Source organism: Egretta garzetta, unplaced genomic scaffold (genome assembly GCF_000687185.1).
Source record: "Egretta garzetta isolate BGI_Z169 unplaced genomic scaffold, ASM68718v1 scaffold46, whole genome shotgun sequence".
NCBI lineage: Eukaryota > Metazoa > Chordata > Aves > Pelecaniformes > Ardeidae > Egretta > Egretta garzetta.
Genome location: NW_009260268.1, coordinates 303235 through 323872, shown reverse-complemented (window position 1 = coordinate 323872; position 20638 = coordinate 303235).

Here is a 20638-nt window from a genome sequence, read left to right as displayed (position 1 = left end):
CATCATCCTTCATTTTTCTCTGTACTGTTTGAATTTCTTAAGTGATAATTCTTTGTGTCTACCCATGTTATGTTCTTACTTTCTAGTTGTCCTTCTGGGGGTTTGCAGATTATTTGTTTCTACAGCTGCAGTAAGAACTAAAAATACCAAGTTAAACAACAAATAAATACACTACTTTTCTTGTCCTAAAAGCTATAAAACCTAGAAGAAGTCCTTTGCAATTTACAGTGTTACAGTTATTTTCACTTTGGACTGTGTCTCACGTGTTCTAAACAAATAGAGAAGTTGAGAATTAAACAAAACTGTTTGGTTTAGATAGTCAAGCAAGGAAACCCTCCTGCAGCAAGGATATCTTTAGTCCCTTGGGATTTTTTTTCTGGGCCAGCAAAGTTTCTTTGGAACCTGAAGATGGGAGATCTTACCAGATGAGAGAAGCAAGTGAGCACTGACCTCCAATATCATGTGTCATGGTGTGCAGTTTAATTGGTACAGTGAAGCTAACAAAAATGAACTACATCCATTGAAGTAGACTATGTCATAAGGAAAATCAATACATAATTCTGAATTCTGCCATAGAATCAACATTTTGACAACATTTAAAATACAAAGTAACATCAACTTCTAAATGGGCCCATGGACATTTCAACTTATCATTGATCTTTATTAAATACATAGTGTATGTAATAAAAGCAATGGTAAGCAATATCTCTTATGCCTTTAGGTGGCTCAGCATAAGATACAAAATTAGCTAGTAGTAAAGATAAGAGATAGTCAATTGGATTCTGGGTTTTTTTTTAGTGTCTGGGGTTTTTTGTGCAGAATAACCAAATGACTGGAGTATTTGTCACTGATCATCTCTCCTTAACTTTCTCTAAAGCATTCTGTCTCATGATAGCATACCATTAAAATGCCACTCTAAAGAAAATTTATGTTTTTAAATGTAAGGTACTATCACAAAAGCTTTGGCCATAGCAGTAACTCTGGTTTGGGGGGTTTTGACCATCATATTAGCTATTTAACACAACATTTGTACTTGTGTGGCTTTTTCACCCACTTTTTTTTTACATAATTTAAATTTAAATCACAGGATACCCACAGTAAGCAGCATTTTAAAGGTTCAGAGGGCTCTGCCTTTGTGCTTCCTGCCATTGAACCCAGTTGTTAAAATAGCTTCTGCTACAAGTTATGATTTTTTTAATTCATTGCTTGTTTTAAAGAGACAATCATTGAGCATAACTATGAACAGAGGCAATACTGTGTATGCATCTAGTATTTTGTTATCTCTCTTCTGTGCCTCAAACCTTGTTACTTTTCTTTAGTAACCTGAATGACATTTGTTTTCCTTTAATTAAATGTGCTGGTTTTGGCTGAGATAGAGTTAATACTCTTCATAGTAGCAAGTATGGGGCTACGTTTTGGATTTGTGCTGAAAGCAGTGTTGATAACACTGGGATGCTTTAGTGACTGTTGAGCAGCGCTTACACAGAGTCAAGGCCTTTTCTGCTTCTCACCCCACCCCACCAGCGAGGAGGCTGGGGCTGCATAAGAAGCTGGGAGGGGGCACAGCCAGGATAGCTGACCCCGACTGACCAAAGGGATATTCCAGACCATATGATGTCATGCTCAGAATATAAAGCTGGGGGAAGAAGGAAGGGAGGGGCGTTCAGAGTGATGGTGTTTGTCTTCCCAAGTAACCGTTATGCGTGATGGAGCCATGCTTTCCTGGAGATGGCTCCAAATGAAAAGGCATTTTTCTTCTAAGTTTTGATATTGGAGAAAGATTTTCTCCTTTTATCTACTTCCTCATATTCTGAAAAAACAGGGCTGTTTTTGTTTTGTTGTATCAGGATGAAACTTAATTTCTCTAGCTTTCTCCTATTTCTGGTGATAATTTTGTGTATAATTCCATAAACTTGTAGATAATATTTTAAGTAGTAAGTATTTCAGGCAAATGAAGCTGTTCTCTGGAATAGTCAATACGGTTATCTGAGAGCGCAATATCTCTACATACATTTGCAAAGCATTTTATTTTTTTTTAAAACAGCATAGGCTGTTTTTACTCCACCTATACCAAAATCATCACTTGTACCTCTTCTACTTCTGATATCAGAGGAACTTTCTGTGAATAACATTTTCTCCTTTGGGTCTCAGACACCGTGTGACCTTCTGTTATATAGCGGCAACTAATCTGCAGTGAAAGGCTTGTAAAGATGTAGAAAATAAATGGGGGAATAACAACTGTGTGGGAATTGGTTGCCTAGGAGTAGAAAAGAGACCACAGTTACTAATGGGAAATTGCAAGATATATCTTACTTTTATATTTAATGCCCTATCAAATATGGAAAAACTTGATCACTAACTTTAAAGTGCTTGTGCTGTAATGTCATTCATCAAGTCTTACAGGTAGCAAATTATTATTTTACATGTAGGAAGGTACATGTTATCCCTCTTAAGACAGAAAGATTACAGGGAACAGAAAACAGTGGAACCTCTCTTGTGCTCCGTTTTGCATCCAAATACAGAAAAAAAAACAAGGAGAAAATTTTGCTGAGACAGTAGATTTCAAGCCTGAATACATGCTCTGCTATGCACCATTTTTTGTGCTATATAGAAATTATCATTTTAGAAGACATTGATTAATATATTTTAATTTAAGGATAAAAGTGTATGAAACCTTACAGCTTTAAAGGTTTGCTAAAAATTATTAAAAAAAGAACACTTTTGGCTTTCTGTCCCATTCTTAAAAGTTTCAGAGCAGGGAGATAAATTCTATTCTGTATACAGTGATGCTAGAAAGCAGAGCAACAAACCAACAGGTTGCTGTTGGCCCAGGGTGTGGGACTGCTTCTGTGCATTGAAACCAGTCATGTGGCTTAAGGAGAAGAAACGAAGCCCCCTGCCACATGAGGAAGCTGAGGAGGGGTCACCTAGAACAGACACAGACCCATCAGCTGACCTTCTGCTTAGACCATGAACTAATTTAGGAAGAATTTAGGAAGAAACAGCCTATGAAGGAGAATAGGGTGATAAGCCTCTGGAAGAAAAATGACACACAAGAGAGTGGCAGAAACATAGGATGTTGTAGCCACTAGATTGCTCTGGCCCAAGTACAAAGTATAGTTTGGTAGTGGATGAAACTACTGAGGCAGGGGTGCTGGACCCACTTCTGAGACGTTAGTCCCTACACCCAGATAGTGTGCTGGGGAGGTCAACGAAAATACTTCAGTTTGATGAAGCCAACAGAAATTTATAAAGAAACTGAATGACACTGGCAGACTTAATTACAACATCTGACCCTGTGTCTAGCTAAGAAGGTTTTATTAGGTCATAAACTGTGACTTTTAAAGACAGGAAGATTTAATCATACAACGATTAAACCAAAATCGTTTTGGAGGAATTTTATATAGTAACTTGTGCGCCATTTAACATTAATACCCTTGAAGTCTAAATGTAATACAAAACATATGTATAGATATTTTATATACTTTTCTTGGCAGTACTGTCATTCCATTAAGTAGTGCAGAGAAGAGTAAGGGAAAGATGTCCTATTTCACTAGGCTGTAAAACTGATTGTTGGACGATCCTTAGTTCAGATTAGACCCACATCCCCACCCCTCTTTGGAGGAACAATGCTGTTGTATTTTGCAGAATTTGGAAAAGTACAAGGTCCTTAGAAGGGTAGCTTTAAGGAAATCCTGCAAGACATGGAATTAAAACAGGAATTTCAATCAGTTTATTTTGTGTGAATGTAGTGACCTTTCTGAATGCTTCAGTAAACCTTAAATATTTGAGGAAGGTTGTAGGCAGTGGATTTTGAGGGTTTGACTTGTTGGTTTGCTTTTGTATCATATTTCAAATATTTTGAATGTGGCTTTTGTTTTTCAACAGAACTGAAAATCAAGGTCTTTATGGGTTTGATACAGATTAAGAACCTGAAATTTAAGGGCACTTCAAATTTAATCCAAGGTGTTAATTCTGTAATGACCTCTTAGGCAGCATTAGATCCCTATAATTAAAATGCATTTCCACACTGCTACAAACTGAAAAGGAAACCAACTATTACCAAAAGCGTATCTACTTCTGCTGGTTTGTACTATGTGCCTGTAAGATATGCAGCTTTTTCCTCACTTCATGAAGTATTACAGGGTTTTTTCTACTCTTAAATAAAGAAGTGGCTGGAAAGCTGCCTGGCAGAAAAAGACCTGGGGGTACTGGTTGACAGCCGGCTGAATATGAGCCAGCAGTGTGCCCAGGTGGCCAAGAAGGCCAATGGCATCCTGGCTTGTATCAGGAATAGTGTGGCCAGCAGGAGTGGGGAAGTGATCGTGCCCCCGTACTCGGTGCTGGTGAGGCAGCACCTCAAATACTATGTTCAGTTTTGGGCCCCTCACTACAAGAAAGACGTTGTGTTGCTGGAACATGTCCAGAGGAGAGCCACAAAGCTGGTGAGGGGTTAGGAGCACAAGTCTTACAAGGATTGGTTGAGGGAACTGGGTTTATTTAGTCTGGAGAAGAGGAGGCTGAGGGGAGACCTTATCGCCCTCTACAACTGCCTGAAAGGAGGCTGTAGGGAGGTGGGGGTTGGCCTCTTCTCCCTGGTAATGGACAATAGGATGAGGGGAAATGGTCTGAAGTTGCGCCAGGTCAAGTTTAGGTTGGACATTAGGAAAAATTTCTTCACAGAAATGGTTGTCAGGCACTGGAATGGGCTGCCCAGGGAAGTGGTCAAGTCTCCGTCCCTGGAGGTATTTAAAAGATGAGGTTCTTAGGGACCTGGTTTAGTGGTGGGATGGCAGTGTTAGGCTAAAGGTTGGACTTGATGATCTTAAAGGTCTTTTCCAACCTAAAGGATTCTATAATTCTATGAAGGTTGAATATTGCACAGTGGCTGATGATGCCTTTTTCAGTTCTGTTACCTGAATTATAGTGCACTTCCAGTTTAACTCTCATGAAGGTGATTTTCTCTTTTAAACACTTCATGTTTTGTAAAATGTTATTGAGATTACCTTGACATTTGCTACATTTTGATATAAGGTTTGTGACTGAAGACTGTTATTAACTGACTAAGGAGTTATTAAGGTATGTAATGGTTGGCTTCTCTGTCCTCCTCAGAAGCAAAGTACAAGCATGCCTTTCTTTCTTTAAAACTTGCATACTCTATTTAATTTCTAACACCTGTGGCTGGAATTTTAGAACTATTCTGATTCTGAATAGCCTTCACCATGCCATACTAGCTGAGTCAGTACATGCTATTGCTGCTAGTTGGAGGAAGCAATTGCACAAACATCCTCATCCCCCTACCCCTGACTGACTGGGATTTATCTGAAAAATTAATATGTGAAATAAATAATTAATATTTGACATAACTGTCAAAGGGATTGCTATGAAGTAATGCTAGTGCGACCTGAATGAATCAAAGTAATATGCTGTGAATTGCACCTCTTGTCAAGGTGATGTAGAGTTAAAAACTAACTTGACAGGGTGGCTGCTGTGGCCTTTTAATTATAGCTTTGGGCAGATTTAATTTTTTTAAAAAAGCAATTTCAGAAGGTAGTTAACTATTTTCCAAAAGAGACTTCATAACCAAAGTAATATGGGTATAGAATGCCACACTGAGGAGAGAAGGATGATGCAGAGAGGTCTATAGGAGAGAAATAAATGATGATGAACATTGTTGTGTGGGAGAGCTACCTCAGGTCAGGAAAAGCGGAGAGTGGTCTGGAGAGTGAGGGGGAGGATAATTAGAAAGGTACGTGAAATCAGGTCTGAGCAGGAGCATCCAGAGCATCCAGAAAAGTTTAAACACTGATCATCAGTTTGAATTGTCTTTATTTAACACTACACAGTGAATGACCTTAGCTTTTGGCTTTGTAATGCATATTCTATATACTCTGTGAATTTTCACACAGAATCACACTGACTCTGGGATGGCTGCAAGAGACCATGAATGTGTAGAATGAAACAGTATTAAGTCAAAATGTAGTCAAGACTCAGCCATTCATGATCCAAGAGGAAATTTATAAGTCACCTCACTAAACATTATCAATCTAAAGGAAGTCTGTATCCGTTGTGTGGGAGAGCTACCTCAGGTCAGGAAAAGTGGAGAGTGCTCTGGAGAGTCCAGAACAGGATGCCTCTAAGTTTGCCTAGTCATAACAACAGAGGTTTTGCTTTTATTATAAACTATGCTTTACCAATGCCTTTGCTGATATTCATTTGAGGCGACAAGCATCAGTGTTATTTCAGGTCACTGTAGTTCAGATTTTGTGGATCTTTGAAAATCTGAGTCTCAACGCAGGCAACAATGTTTGACGTATGTTCATCCCTAATGAAATCAAAACTGAGTTGACCTGATATGGACTGACTCTAAATGAATCAGAAGGATAAACGTTTGGAGCAAGACATAATTATTGTCAAAAAATGGATAGGAATTCCCACTTTTATGCTTATTTGTATGGATTTTTATGTAGCTGAAACTTAATGAAACAGAAAATATATTGATGTGGACTTTTGAGCTAATTAATGAGTCAGTGTTTTTTCTATTATACAGACAGTTCATCAAATTACTAAGACCAGCATTTCACAACTGTAAATTGTTTAAATTACTCCTTGGTTTTCAAAGACTTGTTGGCATCAATTCCAAAGGATCTGCTTATGATCATCAGGAAGTATCTCATATAGTTTAAAAGTGAGACTGTCATTAAATAAGTAAAATACTGATGTGTTTTCATTCTTCAGCAACTAACTTAAATACCTAATCCCTAAACACAGACATTAAAGTAAGAAGGGAAGTCTTATTTGTAACATGGGAGGTGAAAGACACTAATTCCATGCTTTTTGAATGAAAGAAAAAAGGCTTTTAGTTGACAGTTATTAAAAAAGCTATTGTATTTTTGTCCTGTTGTACTTGGCTTTTACATTGTGTGTCTTAATACTGAATTTACTCTCTTTTTACACAGACAGGAGATTAATAGGGTTGATATATACAAAACATATAGGAATTCAATTACAATAAACTATGATTACTAAAAGACATGGTGAAACCCTCCCAGAGGTAAGGAGACAAGGAAAATTTCAGCACAAATTTTTTAAAAATTGAATTATCACTATTCAAATTGTCCAAATAAATAAAATTGGCCTAGTTTCTTTCTAGTATCCCTAGTAGTAGTCAATCAGACTAATTTTCTCACGTACTGAATCTAGATAAAGATGAGTGGAAAAGTTTAGACAACCAGCTCCAAAGGTACTGACTTTTCTCTTTCTAACAGATTTTGATAGATAAAAGCTTTGTCATATAGGGTGGGGTCATGTAGATTTATGTTCTGTATTGAACTACTTCAAACTGCAGATGATTTCTTAATATTAATGGTAACTGTACACTGAGCTATCATGTGCAAATATAACCAGGATATACTAAGCCAGACAATTTATTGTGTTTCTAGTGAGAAGTAATAGGAAAATTATCTTCATGCCTATTATATTTGTCCAGATTTCAGTTTATTAATACTTTCAAGTGGCTGTGGTTTTGAATTTTTTATTAAGTTTATTTGGAAAGTTTCCTTCTCACCCTTTCCCTGTTCTGTGTGTTAAGTTGTATTTTAATATTACATCCTTGGAGACTGCACCTTATTGGAGACCTGGTGACCCTGTGTACTGCCTAGTGGCCTGCATACCTGGGCACTTCACTAGGACCCTGAACCCTTGCAAGGTTGAGCTGAAGTATGCCGCCTTTGTAAAGGCTCTCTGTAATCTTCATAGCAACATGCAAAGGAAGCGTGTGCATTTCTTTATCACACAAATAGTTTTGTTACAGAGCAGATGATACTAAAATAAGCATTAAAATGGGAAAAGGCATATCCAGATCTCAGCCACTCAGTAGAGAGGTGCACAAAATAAAATTTGAATAGGAAAGATGACTCACAGGAGAGTTTGAGGAACTTCTAAGCCCTTAGAGGCCCTGCTTAGGCTGGAAGAAGGAGCAGAAATGTTTCCCAAAGAGATGTTATGGAGAAATAACCAGTGATTCTAGTGACGCTATTGTCAGCTTAACTGAAGAACATAGTTGGTCGTGTGGCTTTATAGGTTGTTGGGTTTTTTTCCTCCAGTCTGCTTAATGTTTATGTAAATAGAGATGATGTGAAATTTAAATCATCACCTATGTAGAGCTGAGGTGTTTCCATTAACTAATCAAGATTGATTTTATCTTTTTTAAAAATAATTTATGTTTGGGGTAGTGTTTGATTTCCTGAAGTCATCTCTTGGTGGGGGTGGGAGTAGACTAGATTATGTCTAGATATCTTTTCCAGATTCAACTATACTGTGGTACAGAAATACTCATATTTGCCATAAGGAATCTGAAAATTTGAAGTTTTTCAAATTTTTGACTTAGGGTATCTCCTCCTGAATAGTGCTATTTGATTCCTTTGACCTTCATGTTCATAAAAAAATTGCTTAGGAAAAAGGCAAGGTGTTATGGTTGTGTCCTTGATGCTTTTAAAGGGTTCTGATAACTAGAACAAACTGGATTGAAACAGTTTCATGATACCAGAAATAACTTACCTCTTTCAGAATCGAATTTTTTAAAAAAAAAATGTTAAAAATGCTTTACTTTCCATTCAGGAGTGTATTTCATTGTTTTATATCTTTATGATTTTTCACAAATGTGAGGACCATGCAGACCATTAAATACTTTAAGTACAAATATTTCTTTCATCATTCAGCTTGAGAGGCATTTTGTGATTCAGGTTTCTCACATAGAAGTCAGAACTTAATAAAAAAAAAATCAGAGTGATTTCTAAGGTTCTGTTTCTCTCTAGTGAAAAGGACCGTGTTCCTGTACTGAGAAGCATGGTACTTACAACAGGTTTGAGAGAACTGTAGCTTGTTTGTTTGTTTGGGCAGTTTTGTTTGTTTACAATTGGGTAAAGAAAAATTATACAAACAGAAGTAAAAGCAGTCACTGTTATGAATGGTGTAGAGCACTGAACCATGCTAGCTTTCTGGAGAGCAACCCAAGGAGGATCATAGTGCAGGTTTTCACTGTTTGTAAATGTGATTAATTGTGCGACAACTGTGTTGGTCTCCTTTGTAATAGTGTTCAACCATATTGCCCTGTTTCCAGTAGATTATATTTGAACTTTAAATATTTTAAAGGGTGCCACTGCTGTAGGCAGAACTATTTTTTATAGTTGAAGTGGATACTACTGTAGAAGTTCAAAGATGGGATACAAAGACTTCGGTTTTCAAATCAATATGTCAATCCACTTTACATATACATAGGGTACAGATGTTTGGTTTCCAGAGTATTTTTTCCACTTTCTTTTGCCAATCAGTGCTCTGGTTGAGAAAATCATATGCTCTCTGTTTCACAAGTGAGTCATTTATTTGTTTCTCAAAGATACTATTTGCAGCTTTTGGCTCCCAACAGTGAGTCACTTCTTTCTGTTTTTCAAAGGCTCAGTTTTCAGCTTTCAGCTCTCTCAACAAAATTCTCTGATGTATTTCAAAAGACCATTAAACAGAAATCATACTTTCTTAAAATACTGTTACTCCTGAGATCACAGAATATTAATAATTTGGTGCTATCAGATGTACCGAGAGGAGATTTTTCTACTAACTGATTGCAACTAACTAACGCTCTTTCCAGCAAAGATAATTTTTATAAAAAAGGGAAGAGGTATTGTTTTACTAAAGACTGACAATTACATTCTCTTAAATAATGTCTTTGAGCTTTAAAATGAAATGACTATAAAATATTCTAATATATTATGCTTGTATGGCTAAATTTGTTACTTGCTTAACTTAAGATGTTAATTTCTCAGAGATGAAAGTATGTGTTCTGAATTGCAACCAGGTCCCTTTCGGTCTTTACAAATGCCCAGATTTAGCCACAGAATCGTGTATACCAAGGACACTTGGTATGTTTTAAATATAGACAAAAAATAATGCATGTTATTAGTCCTTTGAATCCGAAACATGGTCAGCTAGTGTTTACTCTAGCTTCAGCTTTGAAAAGAGTGAATAGTTTTGCCTTAAAGACAGACAAAACAGATCTAGACTAATGGCAGCCTGTATTCATCTCTTTCTGGTGGTTCTACCATAACAGATTTTTAAACTCAAAACGCTGCGGAAGTGCAACGTATAAAAAGGGCTAATTTACAAAACAGAGCAGTTACATTTTGGTAGCATGAAAGTGTCATGGTGCTCTATATTTCTAATGTAGCATAACATCAACATCTATTGGTTTGCAGAGAAAAACTTTTCTCCTGCTATTTCAGATGTACAAAGTTAATACACCATGAGACTGAGTAGGGTAAATCAGATGTCATAAAAGGTAGTACAGAAGTAGAGAATTCTCTTAAACAGGGACTCTATAATAAGCAATAGGTTGCAGAAAATAAGGTGTTTTCTATATAGTATATGTATCCCAAAGAGCAATTTTCTCACTTCCTAGCACTCTTGCTAAAAAATGCATATGAAAATTTTTTTTTGACCTAGAATGCAAACATCTTACAAAATTATTTAAATCCACAGAAATATCAAACAGTGTGCTTTGGTGCCCAATATTGCTCTATAATGGTATTTTGTTCTAGCTAGGGAAAGTTAGACATGCAATACTTGAGACACAGAAAGAATCATGATGCTTTCTTTGCATTGTAGACAGAAATTGAACTAAATAGTCTGTCAATTGGACGATATATTGAAATGGATGGGTGCCATATTACTCAATAAAGATTCATGCAATATTGCTTCATTCAGATAGGACACCACCGTGGCATAGGACTCCTTCATGGTTTGGTTGTACAGAGATGAAGGCAGGAAGAAAATAGATATAATGGATAAATCATTATCATTTGGTGGCTGCCCTGAAACATCTTAATCAAAAAGGCAGTTGCAATAATTTTATTTCTGGGACTCTTTAATTTCATTCAGATTTCAAATTATACTTGTTTAAGGATTAACTTCTAAGATGCCATATTAAAAAAAAATAAAAAAACCCAACAACCTGTGTTTAGTTTTGGAGCAATATTCCTGAGGAAGTCTTGAAATGCTTCTAGCTGCTGCGACAATTGCACCTTTATTGTTGGAATCTTACTGAATAGGAATATTGCAGTTGTTTAGTAACTTTTCCTGAGACGTGTGTTTGTGATATTATGTAAGTGAATAAAACACATAAAAACACAAAAAGAATTTACAGGAAGATTCCTTCTCCTTTTTCTCATCATTAGGTGAGATGCAGTGTCTTGGAACAGTTTCTTCATAAAGCGTTTTGAGACCTGCGATAGTTTTTAGTGTATAATAGTTTTTAGCATGTAATAGGTCTGCACCAGTACAATTACCCTTTAAAACTTTGCCTGCCGGGTTTCTTTTTTTTTTTGTCTTTCACTTTTTTACCTAAGAACATGTTGTTGATTTATTTTTTTTTATTTAGCATAAGACCTAAAAATTTGAGATATACTGCATTTTTATGTGCATAGCTTGTGGGTTGTTTGGAGAAATAAGCAAGCACACTGGCTAATTCAGTAGACTGTGGTTAATACAAGATGAAGTTTACCCCTGAATCCATTTTTCCCCAGTAGCTTACCAGGTCTTTTAGCTCTGTATTCTCTGCCTCACTCGCAGAACCAGGGTGCCCCTCCCAAACTGAAGTTTCCTGTATTGGCAACTACATTTGTACATAAAAGAAAATGTATTATTGATATGTTGTTATTCTATGAAAATACAGCACCCTTTTAAAAGATAGAAAGACCATTGTGTTAATTATCATAAAATTAAGACATGATCCTAGATTATTATAAAACCAATGAAGATTTGCAGTGTAGTATTTGCATAATATTCTTACAAACTATACTGAAGTGTTTTCATCTTTTGTTAGCTTACTTGGTTAAGATCAGAAAAATGCTTCCTTGTATCTACCCTAACAGTTGAAATAATGGTCTTCCTAGAAAATATTTTTTCAAACTAAAGAATGTTCTCTTATTTGGAGTAACAAAAGTACAGGGGGAGATAATACAGACTAAGTGACAATATTGTCTAAAACATAGATAACTTTTTGAATTATACAGAGGGTTAAGAATAAACAATAAAAGCCAAATGAGTAATTCCTGTATGTAGTTATTAAGCATTTATGAGCAAGAACGAGTTATGGAGTCAGAGTTATTGTGAGGGCTTTCAGCATGCCAGCCAGCCCTGTGTTCAGAAGCACGTCTGGAGAACAGTTATCCCTGTTACCTGGGTGTAGACAGAGATAAAAATAAATGTGCTATTCCACTGCTCTGTATGTTTCAGATTACCTCTAATGCTTCAGCTAACATCCCAAAGTGACTGGAAGCAAGTCACAATCAGCTGGAGCTATTACTAGATGGGAAAAATAGTAACCTAACTACTGCCTTATTACTAGATCTACAAAGCATGCCAATAGGTCTATGGTAATTGCTTTCCCTTTTATTTCAGTCCCAGGCCTGACAATAAATAAAGCCTTGAGCAAATTATCTTGTTTTCTTTTTAAGTCTTCCAACCTCTTAACTGCCTGTGATACAGTCTTGTTCTCTGTTAGAACGAAAATCAAACTGATGATCAGTCATTGTAATACATTTGTGGATTTAGTGTGTCCAGTACCTATTTTTCAAGTGTCTGTTACATTTATACCGTGGAAGATATTTGAAAGCATAGTTGCACTAGCTCTCTTTAAGATAGTGGTATTCACATCATACTGATAGCCTAATGTTAATCCTCTACCACTAAACAATGTAAAACATTGCCAAAGATTCTATTTGCCTGAGCACTGAGGATCTTGCTTCATCTTCAGGATACCTTGTAGGTTGGAAGGGTGCAGGGGTTCTTTGCTGTTTGTGGTTTTTGTACAGTAGGCAACAACTCTCTCCTCCCCTCCCTTCCCCTCCCCTCCCCTCCCCGTCTTCTAATTACATTTTTGAAAAGATGTGTCCTAATTGCTGCAAACTCAAAATGTGTCTTCCAAAATATTTGAGAGCTGACAGATAAAATGACCATAGAGGATGCAAGATATATGAAATCAAACATGTTCACATTAAAAGTCAAGAGAAATAATTCCAATGTAAAAATAAAATTTGTTTTATACTGGAAAAAAATCCACACATTTTATCATCGTAATTTACTGAAATACTGAAGCGTTATGTGGAATGAAAGCACCTTAAATTTAATCTCATACAATCTTCACAGATAAGTCTGTGGTCCTTTTGACATCAGTGCCTTCTGTCTGTCAGATATTACATGGTAGGTAACCTAACAAAAACTCATTCATTCATATATCATATTGATAACCTCTCTTCTACAACAGTCACAAAGTGCATGCTGAGTAGAGCAAAGCTTGGTATTTGTCTATATTAGGTCTTTAGCCCATAGATATTGCAGTTTTCTGACTTGAATGCTGGCAGATACCACATAAAAGCTGCTTTTTCATTCAGTGACTTGCTAGTTTCCTCCTAGCTCATGCCCAAAGCCTTTATTATGAGTATTTTAAAAGTGTCGAACCTGATTCCCTGTGGACCTGTCTCATGGACTAGCTCTCAACAGGATAAGAAAGGAAAAGGCTGGATAGATTGTAAGTATTCCTTTTGACATCCCATGACACATCTCTTTTATGAGCAGCTTTCATCATTCAAAGGCACTTTCTTCTGGAACAAAGTAAATGTTCACCCCTATCACGCAACTCAAGCTGTGTTACACCATTCTAAATTTGCCTAGAAACTAGCTTCTGAATTTGATTTAGGTTGTGTATATGCTGTCACCCATAGGTTCAAAAGCTACTGACATTCAAAAAAAGCCACAATCAGGTCCTACTAATCCAAAGCAGTATATTCAATTCTTTCATTTTCCTCTAGCTTCTAGAATACTGAACAGAACTAAATCTTGCAGTATCAAGAAATGTTTGTCCTCCAGGAAACAGTTTTTCACATTTGTAAAGCTTGTATTTAAATTAAAAGCTAAAACTTTATTAACATTATTGTTTAAATATCTCACAGATGTGTTTTTAATCTAACAATCAATGTGAAATAGCTTTATTTATTAATTGCCTGGTGATTTAAATAAATGCAAATTATTCTGTAACTTATTATATATGCTAATGTTGAAACTCTCAGAAATATATGCATGGTTGTGAAAAGCCTAAAAAATTCAATTTTCCATGGTAGTTGCTTGAAATCTCTAAGCTTTATTGGTACAAGATAGATGTTACCTCACTATTTCTTTCTAGGTTCTTGCAGAAGAACTGGGTCTCATTATCTCTTCTGTTCTCACTTATTTGGCTTCCAGAAGCACAGGGTGTTAAACTCATTTCTCTCCCAGTTCATTGAATCAAAAAAAGTGTTTTATGTTAAATTACACTGTAATAGAGTCTAGAGGTCCCAGATTAAAGTCTTAATTTCTGGGAGGTCCAAGTGATTTTATAAGAGAATAATAATTATGAAAAAAAACAGGACTGGAAGGGAGAATGAAGAGTTCCCCAGCTGTGAATCAGAATGTCTCCATACACCATTTGCAGCAGATTTAGCAGCAAAAATGTACCTTTTCTTTTCAAGAGCTTACAATGAAAGTGTCTCTACAACCTCTGAGGTGATCTATGTCAGTATTTAATTCTCTCTACTGTTAGATTTTTTTCAGTTTATCAAACTAATTTTGGGGTTTTTTTAATTAGGAATTGAGCCAACTATATGTTCACATTTTCCCCAATAGGGAATATCCAAGTCTTTCAATGTGCCATATTTTCTAGATGTCTTTTATCCCATCTACAGCTGCTTTGGACTCTATCCAGCTTTTCTAGATTTTTTTTTAGGAACATGATGCCAGAAATAATCATCTTTCTGCCACTTAACTAGTGCCAAGCAGACTGGTAGTCTTGGTGGGATGTGGTAGTGGTATCAATCTCAAATTTGTTTCCCCATCTTCCACCCCCATGCTACTGTTTTCTAACCAGACTGCTTTTTATCAGAGATTTTTTTTCTCTCCTAAACTTAGTTTTTTATATTCCTTTTTGTTTTTTGTTTGTTTGTTTGTTTGTTTTGAGTTTCATTTTTGGCTTGGCAGAGGGTCAGGGGAGTTATCACTAAAGTAATAATAAAAGAAAACCTAAAAAAATTGAATTTTAACATACTCTTTAACGTGTTGACACCCCTTCTTCCTCAATACAGTAGAAATATTTGAAAGTTATATTCTGTCCTCATTTAGGATAGTTACTACTTATCAGTAAGCTACTAATAACTACTCTGAGAGTATTTCTTCCCCTTTCCCCTTCAGTCTGGATATTTAGGTAGTTAGTTTATAACCCTTTTTCTCACTTTCTAAAATTGGGGAAATTTAGTAACCAGCACAAATTTTGAAAAATAATGGCTAGTGAGGTAGAAGTTACTCTAGCTAATTCCTTCTGCACTCTACTGTGAATTCTATTAAGCTTGGTACCACTTATCCCTTGTGTTCTTTCTTTTTGTTGTTTTCCTAAGCTCCTCTGATTTTGTATTGTTTTATAAATGCAATTACCTTTGGGAGGAAGGCTTAAATACAAAATTAATGATGTAATCTTTTTTTCTATGTAATTCACTATTTGTTTTTTAGATTAGTAAAGATCTATTCAACTACATTTTATAAGAACACTTAATAAATAATAGATCATTCAAAGCGATAACAAGCAACAGTTTGTAAAATCATTGCTCAGTAGTGACTGTTTCTCCTCTTTTTTTTCATCTGTCCTTTTTCTGTCTTCGAGTAGCTTCCAAATAGCTTTTCAAAATAAGGTATAAGTGAAAATTTTTATTCTTGAATAAACAACAGGAAGAGACACACTACAAATACAAAAACTTAAATCTAAAATTGGCACTTTTCTTACCTCTCATCTTCACACACCAACCCAGAAGCCTTTGGGACTCTCACTGTATCTTCAGTTCCGTAACACTGATGTCTTTGTCTGGGTAGTAATAATACAAATGCATCTGGCTTTAACTTCATGATGAGAAAAGCGATCAAGTTTGGATAACTTGTTGTTTGGAATGTTCTCTTTTTTGTGTTGGTCCACTGAAAGAAATGGCCTATGCTCCACTGCACAACAAAAGAACTAACCTGTTACAGTCAAAAATTCTAATGGATAGACAGTAACACTTTTTTTCTGGGCTCAGCTAGCCTGCTGGCACCCTGAGTAAATTATTTCATTAGTCCCAAATGTTTCAAAATAATATCACTTCTCTTCTAGTCTTACTTCTTCATTCTTCATTATTACTTGGTTAATTTTATTGTGGTTTTTTGCTTTAACTTTTTGTTTTAAATTTATTAACTGAATCTAACTCTATAGGTCAAATTATTTGATTTTTTTTTTCACAAAGACTGTACAAGCAGTTTATGAAGACTGGTAGAAGTAGGAAATAGTAAAATCTACCTTTTCTTCAGAAATAAAGGAGACAGACTTTCTAGGAAACATTCTCATTAAGAAAGCAACACTAATGTATTTTACATCACCTAACTTTACTGGTAAGATGGCTATAACTCCAAGTGGGGTTTAAGTGATCTTGACTTCACAATGAAGGCAAGCTTGTTTAGTTTATTACCTTTTCGCTAGAATGCCTTAGCTGTGAGAGCTATAGTCATATACAACATGATAAAATGAGGCTGCATGCACTGTTAATGTGGTGTGGATTTTAGAAGACAGATTTCATGGTTTTATCTTTTTGTCAGGCACTTTGAATTGGATCCCAACAGTGACTTTGGGGCCATAAGCCAAGGATTGCCAAATTTAACTTCAGGAGGCATCAGATTCCAGGGTAAAACCCAGAACTCTGAGTGAAAAAAACCTAGGTTTTTTAATGTGTATCCATACACAGGATTATGCACTTCAGAATAAGAGCCAAGCCACATTAAAAAAAAAAAAAAAGTTTATAGGTAGGATGAATAAAGCTTATTTCAACTGGTTAAGATTAAATGCTTGGATTTATTCTCTACACCTTTGGTTGTAATCACTCATGTTTCAATAAAAAGAAAAGATATCTCACGATGCTGTTTAGACAAAACAAGATTCTTCTAGACCAGTGGAAGCTGTCTTCTTTTGATATCTTCTGTAAGTAGTCTTAACATCTTACACAAAACGTACAAGCAGACATCGGAAAAGCACATGGAATCCAGGGTTTGTTTCATTTTGTGGAAAGCTGAACAAATTCGCTGGGAAGGTCATAAAATCCTTGACTGTAAGGAATCCTATAGCCTGGATTCACTTTATCCTACAGTGTAGGGTCTCTCCTTGACTTCCTAGGAGATGTTATTGACTCCTTTTGTGAAGAAGATAAAATGGGTCTTCCAGGTGAGTGCTCTGAGCTATTGGATAATTCTTCCCACTCTTCCTATCGTGGGGGCCAGGTGGACGACTGTACTCGTTTCTAAGCTCAAAGCCAGTCAACTTATACTGTTCCAATGATGTAATGAATTTTCTTCCTTTCCTATATAAAAGCACTTCAGAGAAAGTGCTCATTTACATTCTTTAATTGAATTATTCTGAAAGTCCCCACAAGACTGAAGAAGGTAAGTTTCATCAGTGTGCACACTAACCTGCATAAAAGAGAATATATTTGGGCAAATCAAACATTTTAATACATAATAAAATGCAGGAATGTTACATTTCTAAAGTGTTCTTAAAGATAAGATACCAGAAGTTAAAGGAATGCATTCATGATTTTTGCAGCATCCGTAAGAAAGGAAAAGGTTTTTCTACAAAAATAATGCCATCAAATAAAGTCTGAATTCTTTCTTTTTCTCTCCTTAAAGATGGTATCCAGTTGATAGTTGGAAAAGCTCTTTAGAATCAACATCAAAATGCTGGTGGGTCAGAACAGACAGGCACTAGGATCTTGTGAGATTAAACCCAACTAAAATCCACAGCTATGCAATTTGGATAATAATGAATCACTTTTGCTGAGACAAATTACACCTTTATTTGATTTTGTATATTTTGAAAAGTGTTCTAACTGTAGCTCCACAAGTTCACCAGCCTCTGCAGATTACTGTTATTAAATAAGATTCCATTATTCATAATGGCAATCGTATGTTGCAATAGTACCTACAGTATTAAAGTGTTTTCCAGTCCAGGAAAAAGACATGCTTCTTATCCAGAGAGCTTATTAAATAACAAAACAATCAGGCAGAACACTTCGAGAAGAACAGGGGCTAAAAAAAGAGTAATTGCAAGAAATGCGGTGATAATTGCTCCCTCAGACCTTTCCAGGGCTTTGTCATACAGTACTCTATATAGAAAAAAAAAAAAAAAGAAAAGAAAAAAAGAAAAAAAGAAAAAAAAAAAATCCAAATGGTTCTCTTTTCTATCACAACTTAGCCGGGGTCACAAACACTGAATCGTACTAAAGAATCATTGCTAACAGGAATTATATCATTGTGGCTGATGTGTATTTTCAAGATTATTGTTTCAATAAAAATGGGAATAAGAACTGGAGATTTCATTTTCTGTGAAAAAAAAATTTTGTTCATTATGCACATTGTCATCAAGGGCTGAATGTACCATCATGATATTTGGTGGATGAAGAAACCCAGGAAAGTGCTTGTGGGTCATTTTGTTGGCCAATCAATATGTGTAAGGCAAGAGTAGAACAGTGAGTTGCATTTCATTTCCCTTTTTTTTGTATTACAACACAGAGAAGTTTTGATATCTAATGCATGCTGCCTATTAAGCTAAGTATGTAAGAGCCATGATAAAGCAGTTCAGTTCATCAGTAGACACTGCATTACGTTCTACTAGCTGTTACAGAGGGAAAATAAACTACTCCGCTCCTGTTAGACTGAGCTGTCACATCAGTTCTCTGCTGTCTTATCAACAAGGAAAAGCTGTAAAATTCTCTGGGTTTCAAGGTGAACTTTCCCTCCTATCACCCCAAAGAGGGAAATCCGATTCACTGAAATTGAAATATTTAGTAATATGATTATAATTTTTCCGAGGAGTAATCCAATTAATTTTAAACAAGTTTAGCAGTTTCAATCTTCATTTTTTTCACAGGGAACTTTTTGGGAATGCGTGAAGTTATTCAAATGCTAGCTACAGTATTTATTTTCTGCCATTTCTTGGCTATAAAGGCAATCATAAGTAAATCCCAGCAGACTGCACAGCTACATATATATACATACATATATTTAGATGTTGAATTTTCCTTATATTAGCTTTTTCTGTAATGCTTAAATTTATGCTTCTGCTTTTTTGGTTTTTTTTTCTGCAGTTTTTATTGCATGCACAGTAGTCTAGAAAATCAAATAGAGCAGTAAGGCCTTTAAATAAGCCATCACAGAGTAAATTGTAGCCCAGAGTCTTTGAGTGAGAAGCAGAAAAAACAGATCCTCAGGTTTGTTTTCCTGAAACAGGTCTTTTTGTCTTCCCTCTCCTGTGGTTCTCCACTGTAATTAAGTTTCTTTGCACAAAATAATCAAACAGTTGTTGATGCAAAACAGAATAAAACCAAAAATAGAATATGACTCTTAACCTGAGACATCCGAACCCTGAAAAATACTGGCTTATATTCTCCAGGTGAAGTTTTCATTTTAACATAGATGTGTTAAACTTTATTAAACTTAATTTTCAAAGGAGATTAAACAATAATTGCAAATCTTGTACTACAATTTCTGCTGTCTAGCACTGCTGGATCAACACATAAACTTGCTCTCTTAGTCATTGGACATGATTGGAGGTAGGTGATTATACAGTAAAAGCAATGATAGTACAGCTAAGTCCAGCTCAAGACTTATGGTTACTTAGTTCTTAATGAGTACATTTACATATTGGTCTAAAAAGAAATGTAAAGGTCAACTTGTTGTTGTGGGGTTTGTTTTTTTTTTAATTCAGCTTAAGTTGCCTGTAAATACAATTTCTTAGTACTTGTGGATAATACTTTTTTTTCATTGATGTTGCAACTTTAGTTTTCATACTACTATTTGCTTGGGAGTATATGAAGGACCAGATAAGATTTTTTTTCTACATGGAAACCATGATGTAAAATTCAAGAAAGCTTTGATTTGTGTACCTACCATTTGCTCACCTCTCCATGATCATTGTATTTAGCAATGATTATATTTCTGGCTAACTAGAAATGGAAGTTCTTACCACAATTCTCTGCTCACTGCTTCGGACCTAAAGGGTGCCAGTGTACACATTTAGTCAATCTACAAAATGACATTGATAAAAATGTAGGTTTCTTAAATTAAATACTTGAAAATCATGCAAATAGTCCCCTTTAAATTATACGCAGTGATCAGATAGCCAATGTGAAATCAGAGACTTATTTCTTAACTCTAGGCCTGAGTTAGACTTCCACCTGCCTGTTTACAAAGCTCCCTTGCTTTGCTGCCTGTGCACAGCGAGCGTATATGTTATATATGTCCACCTGATTCGTGTTAATATGGAACAGTGCTAGGGCCGCATGGTGACATACCCTTGTATAACCACAAGCCTAAGAAGAGCAGAGAGGTTAATTTATGTAGTTCTTACCTTGCACACCCCCCCCCCTCAGCCGCCTCCTCACAAGGGGAGGGGAGGGGGGCTGGCTGGGCACCGGGGCGGCATCGGCCCCAGCCGCCTCCTCACAGGGGGAGGGGGGCTGGCAGTGGCCCCTGCCGGGCCCCTCCGCAG